Source organism: Schistocerca piceifrons, chromosome 7 (assembly GCF_021461385.2).
Source record: "Schistocerca piceifrons isolate TAMUIC-IGC-003096 chromosome 7, iqSchPice1.1, whole genome shotgun sequence".
Lineage (NCBI taxonomy): Eukaryota > Metazoa > Arthropoda > Insecta > Orthoptera > Acrididae > Schistocerca > Schistocerca piceifrons.
In genome coordinates this window covers 447,443,862-447,459,566 of record NC_060144.1, presented here as the reverse complement: position 1 = coordinate 447,459,566, position 15,705 = coordinate 447,443,862, and the positions used below count along the sequence as shown (strand labels likewise).

The window sequence follows — 15,705 nt, the reverse complement described above, 5'->3', positions numbered from 1 at the left end:
TCGCTGCCTACAGCGCGGCCAATGACCTCGTCTTGCCATGACGCTACCGCGTGCTCATCAGCTGAGCGTTTTATTGCAACTTTGACGTGTGGTTTGTTGCTCGTCTCAGGCGAACAAACTCGGACCTTCGCGCTAATTTGTCTTTGTTCCTCTCTCTTAAATAACTGAGTTAGACTACAAAAGTACCGTACGGTTTATTTTATAGTGTTAAGACTCACAGTAACACATGTTTCATTAGGTGTGGTTAACTATGCGTTTTTTAGCTGGCATATGCCCCCAGTTGGTTACTAGTTTCGATGTTAATTGAAATTTCAGTTATGTTTTCTAAAAATGTCTCGGTATTCATAAATAAGATCTGCTAGTTCATTTTGTTGAGTTTCTGAAAGACAAGTGGATTTTCCTACCTTCTCGTGGGCGGCCTGTTCGTTAATTATTTCCGTGTCTAATTGTCCGGGGAAAGGAATATCTATCAATAACACTTGTGGGTAAACTAATTTTACTTCAGCTTGTTTCTGTAATTGACCATTACGCTCTATTGTTGACTTTCCAAGTTTGACCTTCACACTACGACTGCCCACTCGGAAATAGCATAGTCCACTGCCTATGTCGATGTTTACTTTATACTGCCGGAAAACTTCCATACCTAAAATACAATTGACGATTAATTTGTCAACGATTAAGAATGTACAGTTTATCGTGACATCGCTAATGGTAACAGGTATTTGCGTCTGCCACTTAATACTTTTTGACTTGTTACCTACAGCTGTCCAGATTTTACAATTTTCCGTTGGCAACACTGGTACTTTTAATTCTTTCGAAAGTTCTTTAAATAAACAATTAGAAATAATATTCGTAGATGCGCCTGTATCTAAAATTACGTTGGTAATTATAGTTCCTATCTTTGCTGTTATTACAGCCTGCACGAGGTCACTTACCTTGTCCGGTGCTTTCATCTCTTCTTCACATAGATCATCTTCTACGGTAGCATCCTGATCATATCTTAATTGTTTAACATGTAATGTGTGCTTGTTTGTGCCCCCTGTTGTCAAATCGGTCGGCCGGTGGGGGCTCATTGCGACCGATTGTTGTTGACCGGGGGAGACAACGGCGTTGCTTCATTACTGTCCGTTACCTCTACGATGTGTACTGACTGGTTATTTCGTCGCCAGTTAGTTTCCGGACCGCTGCGTGCAACATTTTCTTGCGGCCGGCCGTCGCTATTTCTCCTTGGTCGGTCATTCCTATAACTATTGTAATTTTCATTTGTGTGCCGCCGTTCATAACGCGGACCTGACCAATCATTCACGTCATTTCTATCATTCCCATGCCGGCGTGGACCGTAATCTGTATTATAGCTTCGGTCTTCACGTCTCTGTGGCGCCGAATTCCTTCGATTTCCGTAATTCCCATTTCCATTATTTGGCCTTGTCGCATACGGATGCCAACTGTGTTGGTTTTGTCCACTGCCATTACAATGATTAGCGTTACCGTTGTTTTGATTGGTTACTGCGTGTTTATTCCGATTACTTGTGCTCGGCTCTTCTTCATATATTAGATCAATTGAGTCAAGCACGGAAAGAAAGTATTCAAGGTCGTTCTCCGGTATGGTTACCAATTTTTCGCGTAAGTTCGCGGGTAGTCTGTTTTTCAGTATTTTGAGAACATCTACATGCGGTATTGGATTGTTCCAATAGCGCGTCTTATTCAAATACTTTTCGAAATACTTTCTCAACCCGCCGTTTGTTAGGTTGAACGGTTGTGTTGAATACCTCACGCCGCAGTCTTTCTTGGACCGCAGTTGACCAATATTTCTCCAAGAAAGCCCGTTCAAATTGTTCGTAGGTGACGCACTGTTCAGCCATGTCTGTGGCCCACAAAAGTGCGTCGCCTTGTGTGAAGCCTACTACAAATCTAATCTTCTGTGCCTCAGTTCAGTTTCTTGGTAAGACATTTTTTAATGCTCTTACGAATACGACTGGATGAGTTTTTCTGGATTCTGTGGAGAAAACTGGAAACTGTCTATGTTCCAACAGGCTCTCATCGACTAGAATCGTCGAGATGCAAGGCGACACGCCTACTGCCTGTTGCAGCACCGCGTTTGGCGAATAGCCATTGTTTGCCTGCGCCGGTGCGTGCACATACGCCGGACTGGGCGCGTGATATTCTGCGTTATTGACATCGTAATCTGGTGCGGGCGAATAAGTGTCAGGCTGCCTGTTGCTTGACGTAGGCAAATCATTTGAAACATTCAGTCTACCCGCAATTCCTTTACGTATTCTGTCCTCGGCTACTTTGATTTCATTACCTAATTTTTCAAAAAGTTTTGTTTCCCAGTCAGTTATTGATTCATTTACATTAACGGTTTCTAAAGTTTCATTTATTTTGATAATGTCCGCCTTGATACGTCCAGTCTCCTGTTTCAGAAGACCGACTTCTTCGTTAACTTTATTAACTTGGTCAGGTATTTCTTCACATGCGAACTGTACTCTAGTTAAATTTAATTGAATAGCCTGTACGTTTTCGTGTATTTCTTTTTGTACCGTATGTGTTTGATTATGTGTTTCTACGATTTCTGACAGTTCCTGTTCCTGTTTGTTTGTAAGATCTGACAATTCCTTTTCTAAATCATTGGCCAATACATTGTATACGCTATTGACTGTTTTGATGACTTTGTCTTCTATCTTTTGATCGACTTCATTTGTGAGTTTATTTAATCGTTGATCGAAATGTTTGTGCATATTTTCAAATTGCGTGTTTACACTTGAAAACTGCTGTTGGAACCCAATTTCCATGTTTGATAATTTTGTGTTTGTCACGTTGTGGCTGATTTCTAAATTCGCCAGTTTTGTGTTCGTTGTGTTGTGACTGATCTTTAAATCAGATAATTGCTCGCTCACGTTTGACATCAGACTATATAATGCCTCAAGCGTAACTGACGAAGCTTGTGTGTTTGTATTTATGCCATTATTTGTAGCCATTGTTTCTCTACCACGGTCTGATTGAATCGAAACTGGGCTATGTTCACTGATTTCACGTGAAATATTTTCATCTGATCTGGTAATCGATGCTTCATCGACTGTGTACCAGGTTTCATTTGCAAGTGGTTCGTTATTGCTAATCCCTGTGGAGAGCAATTGAATTGTATTTACTTCTACATTATGTTGTGCTGAAAAACTAATTGCGTCATCATTTACGTCGCTATTGTCAGAATCGGTGACGCGTCCATGAACATTTGTCAAATTAAAATTCTCCGATTCCATTGTGGAGATATTATTTTTATCTGTACTTTACTGCTAATCTAAATCTTTAAATTCTCTCGCAGTTGAATTAATAAAAATATCTCGCGATTGTTATTTGTTGCGCGTCGGAAATTTACAAGATGGCGCACTAAGTCTTCTAATTCTGCGATTGTTGAACATAAAAAAGTAATTATCAAAGTGTAATTGTGTGTTGCCACAAACACTACCAGGATTTTAATATGGAAAGGAAAAGGTTCTGCTTTAAGTGGAGCTAAGCCAAGGTGCAGCCGCTGCATGCGTTTGCGCTTTCCTACCTTAATTCCGGCTGAGCTGCGTCACCCACAATTACGTTAGTTTTGTAAATCCTTGTCCTTGTTCCTTCTGGTTATTGTGCCATCCGTTTATACAGCGTCATCTAACAGAGAAACAGTAATTAGTACATTTGTAGTACAACAATCAAGTACTTACTCTTTGTTCCACGAGCACTGTCCCTGTCAGCGGTCGCCAGTGTGGCGAAATAAATAAAAAAAATTAAATTTATTGATTTTTTGAAAAGAGGAAAAATTACGGACATGGAACTGTAACTTTAGAATTTTTTGAAGGGCTTTTTTACAGACTATATTGACCGGCTTGAATGCGGACAAATTCAGTGCTGCGTGAAATATGCCTGTAATATAATTTACCATTCCGATTAATTACATTTAGAATTCTACATCATTGTTGATTTAATCAGAGTTCTCACCTTAGACGTAGAATTAGTCCTTCTGCCACAATATTAATTCATTAGTCGCCATCGATGTTCTTCTCTTTGTTGACCGTGTGTATCTTCCTAAGTCGGCACCGGTTCACTTCACGAAGACGGTGGAAACCAAGGAATACAATGCTACGTCGCTTTAAATAATGTTCGTAACACTTCGATACTTCTCACTATTTTTTATTCAAAAGACAATAAGACTTGCTCTGCTCGTCGCACAAACCATAATTACTAACAATATGGCTACCTTTCCGCACACACCAAAATTTACGTCCATCCTCCACGAAGCAACAATCGAAAGTGTCCCTTAGCTCCTTCTTGGAGTGTGAAACAAAAGAGAATCCAATGTGAACATTACAAAGATTATAATCTACATGCCTCTCAATTTAATCTTTGGCTCAGCCTTTAAGGTATTGTATGTCTCTGCGTCGGAATGTGTCACTACAATGTCCAACAGTACTATTAATTGCTCGCATCTCGTGGTCGTGCGGTAGCGTTCTCGCTTCCCACGCCCGGGTTCCCGGGTTCGATTCCCGGTGGGGTCAGGGATTTTCTCTGCCTCATGATGGCTGGGTGTTGTGTGCTGTCCTTAGGTTAGTTAGGTTTGAGTAGTTCTAAGTTCTAGGGGACTGATGACCATCGATGTTAAGTCCCATAGTGCTAAGAGCCATTTTTTTGAAGTACTATTAATTACAGTGACGGCAATAGCAATGTCTCTCGCTGCTATAACAGCTATCGTACATTTTATGACAACTGTGTAAACATACTGGGTAACTAATTACTTCATTAATTTTCATACATACTTCCGAAGGAAAAGCTAATGGAATTAAATACGATAGCAATTTTGCTCACATGTAAAAGATTAAAATTAGAGTTTATTGTGAAACATAAGAGAAGCTTGCATTTACCTGCTAGTGGCATTACACAGGGGCTTCATACAGTAGTGCTGTTAACATTCATTGCATTCTAGCGTTTGTCAATATTATAATTAATGTAATGCTAGATAGTGTTCATACCGTCACACACTGCTAACCCATACGATAATTGGTACTTGTTGACCCACGGAAATAATTCACACACTATCCCGATCATTCACGTCAGGTAAGATGGTATTGGAGAAATAAGTAATTGCAAATATTTGTTAATAAAAGATGTTATATTTTGATTAGCAGTAGCAAATTATAGCGTCACTTTAAAAATCAACACCATTATACAGAATAAGGTTAACTGTAAAAAATGGTTCAAATGGCTCTGAGCACTATGGGACTCAACTTCTGAGGTCAGTAGTCCCCTAGAACTTAGAACTAGTTAAACCTAACTAACCTAAGGACATCACAAACATCCATGCCCGAGGCAGGATTCGAACCTGCGGCCGTAGCGGTCTTGCGGTTCCAGACTGCAGCGCCTTTAACCGCACGGCCACTTCGGCCGGCATACTGTAAAATAAAAATCAGATAGTGTCTTTGTCAGATTTATTTTATTTTTAACTTCTTTATTTTACAAATCTTATTTGAAAAGACTTTTGGCAGTTATAACGTGATTATCGTTTAATTTTTGGCTGTATGTGTCTTGATCACAAACATAAATGTCACTGAATGTGCGAACTCGTGAGAAAGACCTGTGTAACTGTCTGTGTGAAAAAACAGGTTCAGCTAATACAAACTTGTCCTTAGAGCGTGCCGGCCGGAGTGGCCGAACGGTTCTAGGCGCTACAGTCTGGAACCGCGTGACCGCTACGGTCGCAGGTTCGAATCCTGCCTCGGGCATGAATGTGTGTTATGTCCTTAGGTTAGTTAGGTTTAAGTAGTTCTAAGTTCTAGGGGACTGATGACCTCAGATGTTGAGTCCCATAGTGCTCAGAGCCATTTTTATTGGGAATTGTTGTCTTCTCATTTGGTAAGTCGTGGTTGAATCGGAATGTGTCGGGTTAATGCGGCGTACGACCCCAGTTTTATCGGTATCAAAGGATTTAACAGTGATGGTGTACTCGCCTAAGTGAATTACCACCAATCTTACAACATTAATTAATGCCAGATTAGCGTAAAGATTTCAAATCAACATAATAAGAGCGTTTTTAAAACAACTAATTAGATGGCAACCATGTGGATTTAAGGAGTTCAAAAATTCTCCGGGTTATAACTTAACGATGTTTACTTCAAGTTGGACAGAATCAGAACAGGGGTAAGCCATTGCCTCTCCACGTAACATATTGGAGATGACACATTCACTAACTGTTGCACAGTGGTCAGTTTTTGGACACAGAATAGCAGTTGAATATGAAATTACAGCTGACGATAGCATTGAAAACTTAATATTCCTGTCTCTTCTTATTTAACAGAACAGATATGCCGCGAAATACTTTGTTCATTGATTTATGCACCACTGAATTTGGTGGTAATTACAGTAGTAGTGTTTAGGAATTTTGATGCAGATTTATGGTACTGAGGTTAGGAGAAGCGTAAAGTAACGTTGCAAATGCTGTAAAGCGGTGAATGAAATCTAGAAAATGATGTCTCAATCACTAATTTTGATTAAGAAACGTGGGAGATATGACTTATCTACAAAAAACACCGTTGAGAAATAATATATAAGATTTTGTTACTACACTCCATCTAATTTTTGCTACTCCAACGTGTTAACATCACCAAAGCATCTCTGCTTACTCTCTCAATGCATAACAGTCACATAAAACATAACTGAAGTGCTTGTCTATAAATTCACTTACAATAACTAAACATTAGCTGCACTATACTCAGTTCTACATTGGATCTTACAGTATTTGTGAATTCATATCTATTTTTATATTTAATTGTGTTCAGTGTTCTGTAAGACTGAATCCTAATGACTGAATGTGTTACCTTGCGTGTCTCAGTCGGACATATAAGGAAAGTCAGTCACTAAGCAATTGCAGAATTCTACGCAGCAGGATTTGAAACTTCTTGTGTCAAGTCGAAGCTGTCAGAAAGGGCAATGTGTTTCATGTTAATTTTGGCTTTCGAATTATTGTTGTGGTGACCAAATCTTATACTGAAGTAATGAACATTTGTGACGTTGTAGTGAAATCTAGTTGTACTGTATAATATTCAGTATGGGGAGAATACTGATTTCATACGTAGTTGTTAATTTTAGTCAAAGCTATCGTAAAGTAACTGCAAGCTCCACATACATTTGTAAAACTGTCTTAACCACTAATAATAGTGAAAGAATCAGATATCAACCAGAAGAGTACAGGGAGGGAGAAGCTAAGACCGAAATAATTCAACAGGAGAGGAATGAATATTGGATGGGTTGATCGAATAACTACTGAGGAGGTTCTGAATCGAACCGGGGGAAAAACTGTGGCACAGCGTGATTAAAAGAAGGAAATGGTAGCACTTACCGTGAGACATCAAGGTGTTTTCAATTTTGTAATGGAAAGAAGTGTGGAGAGAGGGGAATACTTGAGAGAGACTACTTCAATACAGCAAGCAATACTTACATTTCAAATTCAAACTTATGTAGGTTACTGTAGATAGCCACAAATGAAAAGGCTTGCACAGGATACGCTGGTGTGGAGAGTTGCATCAAAAACCAAGATTCGGACTGAAGATAACAACAACACAAGCAACTGTATTTAGCGGCTCACTTACAAAAATTAAAGTAGAATTGATTTTCCATCCAGGACAAACGCTCTGAAATGTACTGAGAAATAACTTCATTTTATTATTTTATTGACAGTTAACGAGACACATTTGTTCGGTTTTATGGTTTCCTAAATCCACTTGTTTTTCATATACTCTCTTTCCAACTTCACAGATTTGATAGTTCTTGCTTTTTGGTATGTCTTCCATACACGGAGCACAATATCCTACACCAGGTGATCGATATCTGTTCAAAATGATCTTCTTCAAGACCTGAGAAAAATAATTTTTCATTCACATCGAGCCAAGATATGTAAATTTAGAACCGTCATGGAGGAATAATCTGTTTGGCTTGCTACTCTGCGACCACGCCGTATTTACATGTTTGCTCGTTGCGAATAAAAAATTGTTTGTAATCAGGTCTTGAAGATGGTCGCCATAGTCCGAAGTTAATTACCTGGCGGTACATGCTGTGGTCCATAAGTGGAATAAATATAAATAAATCCTTTCCTGGATACTGAATTTCGCAGTGACTACGTCACCATTCTTTGTTACCTACAAATGTGTGACGTACAATAATAATCAAATAAAAGATTCTAAGACCTGTGGAGGCACTATATAGATTTTTTTCAGCATGACGATAACAAAGGTAACTAACTACAATCCAGTTGGAGCCCGTCGCCGCTCTGCCAAAAGGAATTACAGCATTGCAATAGTTTCTGGTCTAGAAACTGAAATAAATTAAAGTTATAACTTAGTTTTTCCCGACTTATAAAATGTCCAAATAACACGGAAGTGCAGCAGGGTGAGGTTATCGACAACCGCTGATATTTCGACGGGAACATACACTGCCATTTTCAAGGGACTGGAACGCGTCAACCAAAGAATAATATCACAGCAGGTGAGAGGGTGAGAGTGCTGATTTACATTCACTTAGAGAGGATACGAATATTGGTGTTTTACCTGTATAGAAGGGCATTGCTATTGTTATTTGGACAAGCAGAATTACTTCAGAAGATTCAGTGTTTACAGTCTGATTCGGTGTATCCGAGGATCGGTGCTGAGCTCACAAAAACTGTTGAGAGAAAGACGAACAGCCTCATGAAGAAAAGTTTCTCATCTCAGCAGGCTATCAAGAGCCTCAGTTCTGCTATTCTCCCTAAGTTATATGACCCCCCTTTTGTCCACAGGGAGGTGTATTTTCTTCGTCCTATTGTAACATTGGTGCTCCGACATATCGAGTGGCAAAATACCATGCTGCTCCGTTGAGCCCAATAGCAGGTCGGTGTGAGCACAACATTAAGAACTAGGCGATTTCTTACGTCGATTGGAAGGAACGCGTTTGAATGACTATGATACGAGGTGTGGCTAGAAAAAAATCGGACTAGTACTGGTGAAACAATAAAACGAATGCAATAAGGCTGAAAGTCGCGTGGCCTGTCACGTGACTCTCGCTCCGCCTACTGCTCGAGTTTCATCTGCCTCCTGCACTCAGTCTGCCCGTGGCGTCTGTTTTAAGTAGTTGACGCTTGTGTTAACATCAAATTTTGTTTCAAACTAGGAAAATCTGCAAGTGAAACGTTTGTAATGTTACAACAAGTGTACGGCGATGATTGTTTATCGCGAACACAAGTGTTTGAGTGGTTTAAACGATTTAAAGATGGCCGCGAAGACACCAGTGATGACACTCGCACTGGCAGACCATTGTCAGCAAAAACTGATGCAAACATTGAAAAAATCGGTAAACTTGTTCGACAAGATCGCCGTTTAACAATCAGAGCAGTGTCTGAGTTAACAGGAGTTGACAAGGAAAGTGTTAGGCAGATTCTTCATGAAAGTTTCAACATGAACAAAGTGTGTTCAAAAATGGTTCCAAAGTGTCTCACAATTGAACAGAAGGAACGCCGAAGAATGATTTGTTCTGACATCCTGGAAAACACTGAAAGTGACCCCACCTTCTTACAAAATGTTATTACTTGCGATGAATCGTGGTTTTTTACTTACGATCCCGAAACTAAACGCCAATCGATGCATTGGAAAACTCCTGGTTCTCCACGACAAAAAAAAGCACGAATGTCAAAATCGAAATTCAAGGCAATGATGATTGTTTTTTTTGACATCAAAGGGATTGTGCACATTGATTGGGTACCAGAGGGACAAACAGTGAATCAGCATTACTACATTAGCGTCCTGGCTACCCTACGTGAGCGAGTACGGAGAAATCGTAACGATTTGTGGAGAAAAAAGTCATGGATCCTTCACCAAGACAATGCCCCAGCTCACAGTGCGTTGTCAGTGAAGACGTTTTTGGCAAAACACAACATTCCCATCTTAGATCATCCACCCTACTCACCTGATTTGGCCCCCTGTGACTTTTTTCTTTTCCCTTAAAGTCAAGTCAGCTTTGAAAGGAACTAGATTTGAGACTGTTGAAGCAGTAAAAGAAAAAGCGACGGAAGTAATGTATGGACTTACCGAAAATGATCTGCAGCATTGCTATGAACAGTGGAAAATTCGTATGGAGCGGTGTAGAGACCGAGGAGGAGAGTACATTGAAGGAGATAACATGAAATTGTAAATAATTGTAAATAAATGTTTTTTCCAGCATCAGTCCGGTTTTTTTCTAGCCGCACCTCGTATTCTAGTTAAGTTTCGATGTGGTCTCTCTCTTCACTCGTAATCTTCGGTCTGATTCGTTTATTTGAGGTTAGGTTTGGTGCTGAATTAACGAAAGTATTTCGACATGTGTTGACTTCCCCTTACTTTTTATTCAATGACCAGTACTACGAGGAGACAGATAGAGCTGTGATGAGAGGCTTGTTGTAAGCTATTATTGCCGATTTGTTTACGTACACTTTTGTTGTTTGGCCTCATGCCAGTGAGAATTTGGACGACTTTTTCGAATACATGAATTAAATCCACCTGAGATTCGGTTTACGATGTAGGTAGCTGTCTTCCCTTCCTTGATACGCTGGTCAGCAGGAGTGTGGATGGTACGTTGGCTCATATCGTTTATAGGAGGCTTACTCACACTGACTTGTATCTGCAGGCTGATAGTTGTCACCGTCAGGCTCAGCGTGAAGGGGTACTTCATAGTTTGCTTCGCAGGGCCCGTGTCATCTCGGACCATGAGAGTTTGTCAGCTCGAAGTCACCTTTCGTCAGAATGGTTATAGTGAAAGACAGATTAGACATGCGTTGCATTATGGACAAACTGCTCACCGGATGAGTGATGATAAAACCGAAGTGACACCAAAATCTACGGCCTTTTTGCTTTATGCAGGGAGAATTTCGAAGAGGATTGGTCGCATTTTGCGGAAATATGATATTAAGTGTGTTTTTCGATCACCATCTAAAATCAGGGTTTTTTTAGGTCCGGTAAAGCATGATCTTGGTTTGTGTAAGGTGGATGTCTACCGTATTCATTGCAGTTGTGGCATGTCATATATTGGTCAGACTGTCTGGATTGTGGAGGACCTATGTACAGAGCATAAGCAGCACACAAGCTTACAATACCCCAGCGAATCCTCCATTGCAGAGCACTGTCTTGGGAGCGGTTATTCTATGGAATATAGCAACACGGAGATTCTGGCATGCACTTTCAGCTATTGGGATAGTGTTATTAAGGAAGCTGTTGAAACTAAATTAGCAAGTAACCTTATGAATAGAGATGGTGGTTTTTGTTTAAATTCTAGATGGAATCCTGCTCTCTCACTTGTCAAAAAACAGGACGATGTTTATTTTACCTCACCCGTTGATTATTGATTTCACTATCGATAATTCCTAACGTCGTTGGTTTGTGATGGCGCTAGTGTTTACAGTATCTGTGTCTGTGTGTGTATATATTATCTTTCTGGAGTTCCTCTGAAAATCGAAGTTTTATATTCGCTTGTACAGTGCTTACTTGCTGGAGTTTTGCCTTGAAAATGGCAGGGCATGTTCTGTCGAAATATCGGTGGTTGACGACGACGTCGCCCTTAAGTTCTTTGAAAATGAAAGTTATTTACAGCAATAATAAATTACATACTACTCGCACAGAAAGTCAATTCGCCTAAATGTACTGCCACTTTCATAATACGAGTATAGCTCTCAAAGGCCGTAAGTGAGAATGATAGCATGTGAATTCGAGGAACCAGGTTATGGGTGCGTAATAGATCCGTTTATAGAGCCACTCATAGTATCTATTGAGTTAGTTTCCAAAAAAGTGACTCCCCAAATCACAAACCAAAATGACTGCAACGTGCGGGCAATGACAGACAAAATGAATATCTTTGCTGAAAGGTGTTAAGGCTGGATCCTACGTTAGCGACATTCGAGCTACAAGCAGCAGCAACGTGTGACCTGCGCCGGTGTACTGCGTGTAAGCGATAGACTCACGAAACGAAATGGATACTAGATCCGAGACGCTGTTTTTATAAAACTTCGCCCATAAGCCAGGGGCTATGATAGGTTGAGAGCAAGGCAATAAAAATATCTTTACTTAGGAATATAAGGCGACAAATGAGAGCTGTGGAGGAAGTTTCCAAAGGGAGGGATCTTCATGGAGAGTTTCGTAATTTATTTAACGAACTACGAAGATCAACATACTAACTGTTCGCATATACGCAGAGAAGTAGAGATGTGTTTAACTATTTCATCGATGAATTAAAGTCAAGTGTTTATCATGTGACCCCAAACTTTCAACAATCAATAAGTTCGGAAGAGTGAGTACCTAATGTAAATATGAAAACGTAGTGACCTCCCTGCCCCTTCTCCTCCTCGAGGCGTCTGTGGTGTGGAGTAACGTCTTTGGAGCGTAATCTGAACTGTCGTGGGTCCTGGGTACGGACACAATTACTTCTTATATTCCAACTCACTCAACTACAGCTATAGCTATACCAAGTTAATATAAGATAATATACTCTCTACATTGCATCTGAACGTATATCTTTTGGTCTTGCCAAAGTATTTGATCGTTAAATATTTGTTTTAGTGAAAATCAAAAATATAGGCAAACCTCCAGTCTCAAAGGCCTGATTTGCTTTTTACACAAGTCTCAGCATCCTATATTTCTTTAAAGATAATGTACCCACTTCACGCTATGAAACATTAATAGTATTTAGGATTATAATTATTAATGGTAATAAACAAAATTTTCATATATAGGTTTATGGTTATAGTGTCTTTCTGTCTGTTGTGTAGTTTATAATTAATATGAAATTAGAATCGAAACAAAAAGAACACATACTAAATGTACCGCACGCACAGTAACCTATCCCAGTATTTCAGTATCATCGTTTACATCAAGCATATTGTCTGGTTTAAGGTTCAGATAACGCTGTCTGTCCACTTCAGGCACAACATGTAGTAGTTTTGATAAATCTACGTGTTTCAAGTTTCATTGATTAGTTCCAAGTCTTTGTGTTTCGAGGTTGATAACTGCATTCCACCTACGTGTTTGGGCATTAGGCATCTAAAAACTGTGGGGAAATAAGATTATGGTCTCTCTGCAACTTGAAGAAAATTGTGGCCTCACATGACACCAATGAATAATATGTTACTTTGAACAACAGTTTACAGTATTTGGTTATACCATCGCTAGTCTCACTGAACTCTTCTGAACTGTACATGTCATGTGAGGTCTGTCGTCTCCTTACCAGCAACAGGTCCCAGGTTCAAACTAGTCAATTCTCTAAAAAACACGCTCAGAGCGTCGTTGCGCGAAAGTGGTAGGGAGACGCGATATAGAACAAACAGACACCACGCAGAATGTTAGAAACTCTTTCATACAAAATTTTTTCATTGACTGACAGATGTTTATGTAATTTCTCTTACAGTTCCTAGTTAAAGCTAAAATTAGTTTTAATTCAGTCATAAAGGAACCAAACAATGGTTCCAATTTCATTGCATTTCAGCGGCATCTGTGAAAGAAATTCCGCTAATAATGTGAACAAAATAATATATTATGTTATGGAAAATCAAGTTCGTTTACTATAAAAGGAACTGTTGCTCCTTTACAGATTTTAGGATAACTGTGTACTTCTTGAGAAAAACGTCTTTTTTCAAACATTTTTAACCCATTTCGTTTTTTTGTCCATTACAGTGCCATCCATCAAGCAACGAAAAACTGTTAAATACGAAGGTTGCATATTTTTCCCAAATCAGCAATAAAAATGGGGTTCATATATAAGAGTTCAAAGATGAGCCCCATCCCAACCCCTGAGGATGAGGAAGAGGGGGGGGGGGGGGGGGGTTGAGTTTTGTGTCACTGGTGTCCCCCTTCGAGATAAAGAACTTTTATTACAGTCCTTTTCTTAATCTGATTTGTAGTTTACAAGATATTTCCAAAAAGTTTATTTTATAATGCGCACAACTTTTTCCGTAACGTATGGTGTATGGCTAAATCTCCTCTGCGAACCAGACTATATACTGTAGGCTCTCAATCGCCTACCGTTTGCACCAAATATAAAGCTCATTCTTGATACTCTGTTTGTGTTCGCTCCGCACACGCCTAGCCCCAACATGAAATTAAAAATAAAAACGAAAAAATCAAGTCTCTCGCAGCGGATGAAAATAGGTCGAAGTCGTTCGTGAAGCTCGTCACGGTCTGCCCAGTTGAGCAGCAGGTAACGGGGCCAGTAGAAGTGGCGGGCTGCGGACGCGAATTCCGCCGTCATTATCATCGGCCACATCAGCGTGCAGGGCGGCGATCGATGGCTCGGCGAGTTGGCAGCCGGAGTCGCCCGGGCGGGCCCTTAGGAAATATCGGCGCCGCCGGCAGGTGCGCGTTACGGCCGGACGGCGGCCACTAGCCGCAGCCGGCGCCGCGGCGCCCGGCGCCCGTTATTGGGCGCACGTCCCGGCCCGGCGCGCAGCGTCGAGACGCGCGGCGGCCCGGCGTTCAAACGGCGCCGGCACGCCCCGCCACGGCGTCCGAATGCGTCGCGCGTGGCCGCTGCAGGGCGGACGCCGCCCGCAATTATTGCGCCATACGCGCGTGCCGCATCATCGACAACACTAGCAGCGGACGGAATCTGATAACAGTACCTTACTTCCGCAAGTGAATTCACGAATAGATATAGAGAAAACTGTCATCTGCAGGTTTCAGAGCATTCGTAATGGACGAACCGTTTTGGCTACATCCTACGTGAGCGACAGAGGTGATAGCCTCAGGTGAAAAAACACAACAGCGTTTATGGCTACAACAATGTCCTTGGCTGACAACGTCTGTGCCACTGTTGTACGCCTCCTACTGACGTCGTTTGATTTCGAGTGCTGGAGCGGACACAGTGTGTTACAAAATACTTATCATCCGAAACTTCCTGGCAGATTAAAACTATGTGCCGGTCCGAGACTCGAACTCGGAACCTTTGCCTTTCGCTGGCAAGTGCTCTACCATCTGAGCTACCCAAGCAGGACTCGCGCCCCATCATCACAGCTTTACTTCTGCCAGTACCTCGTCTCCTACTTCCAAACTTTGCAGAAGCTGTCCTGCGAACGTTGCAGAACTGGCACTCCTGAAAGAAAGGATATTGCAGAGACATGGCTTAGCCACAGCCTGAGGGATGTTTCCAGAATGAGATTTACACTCTGCAGCTGTGTGTGCGCTGATATGAAACTTCCTGGCAGGTTAAACCTGTGTGCCGAACCGAGACTCGAGCTCTTCCCCGCGAAAGGCAGAGGTCCCTAGTTCGAGTCTCGGTCCGCCACACAGGTTTAATCTGCCAGGAAGTTTCATAGCAGCGCACACTCCACTGCAGAGTGAAAATCTCATTCTGGAAACTTATCATCCGATTTTAAGAAAACTACACAGTGAAAAAAAATTATTCTTCCACATTTTAAAACTTCTTATGTTTGCTCACTAAAGGTTTTAATTTCTTTTTGTTATTCACCAAAGTTACTGTGCTGCATGAAGCTAAGTAAATGACTGCACGAAATTTTTAAGAATTTGCAGAGATAAAAACGCTTTTTCTATACTTTTTGTACAGTTCATTCTTGGCTACACATAATTATGTATGAAACTGAGCCAACAAACCGAAATTATACTTACAAACTGAGAGCAGAATGATATCTCTTTTCATGCTCGAGATACTGATTTTTATATTAAGTGGACA

General features: G+C 40.8%; 1 pseudogene; it reads left to right on the top strand.

Annotated features, from left to right (window-relative positions):
- LOC124709002 overlaps positions 1–14,655 on the top strand; it is a 110,310-nt pseudogene extending 95,655 nt beyond the window's left edge.
- Positions 14,656–15,705: the final 1,050 nt, after the last annotated feature.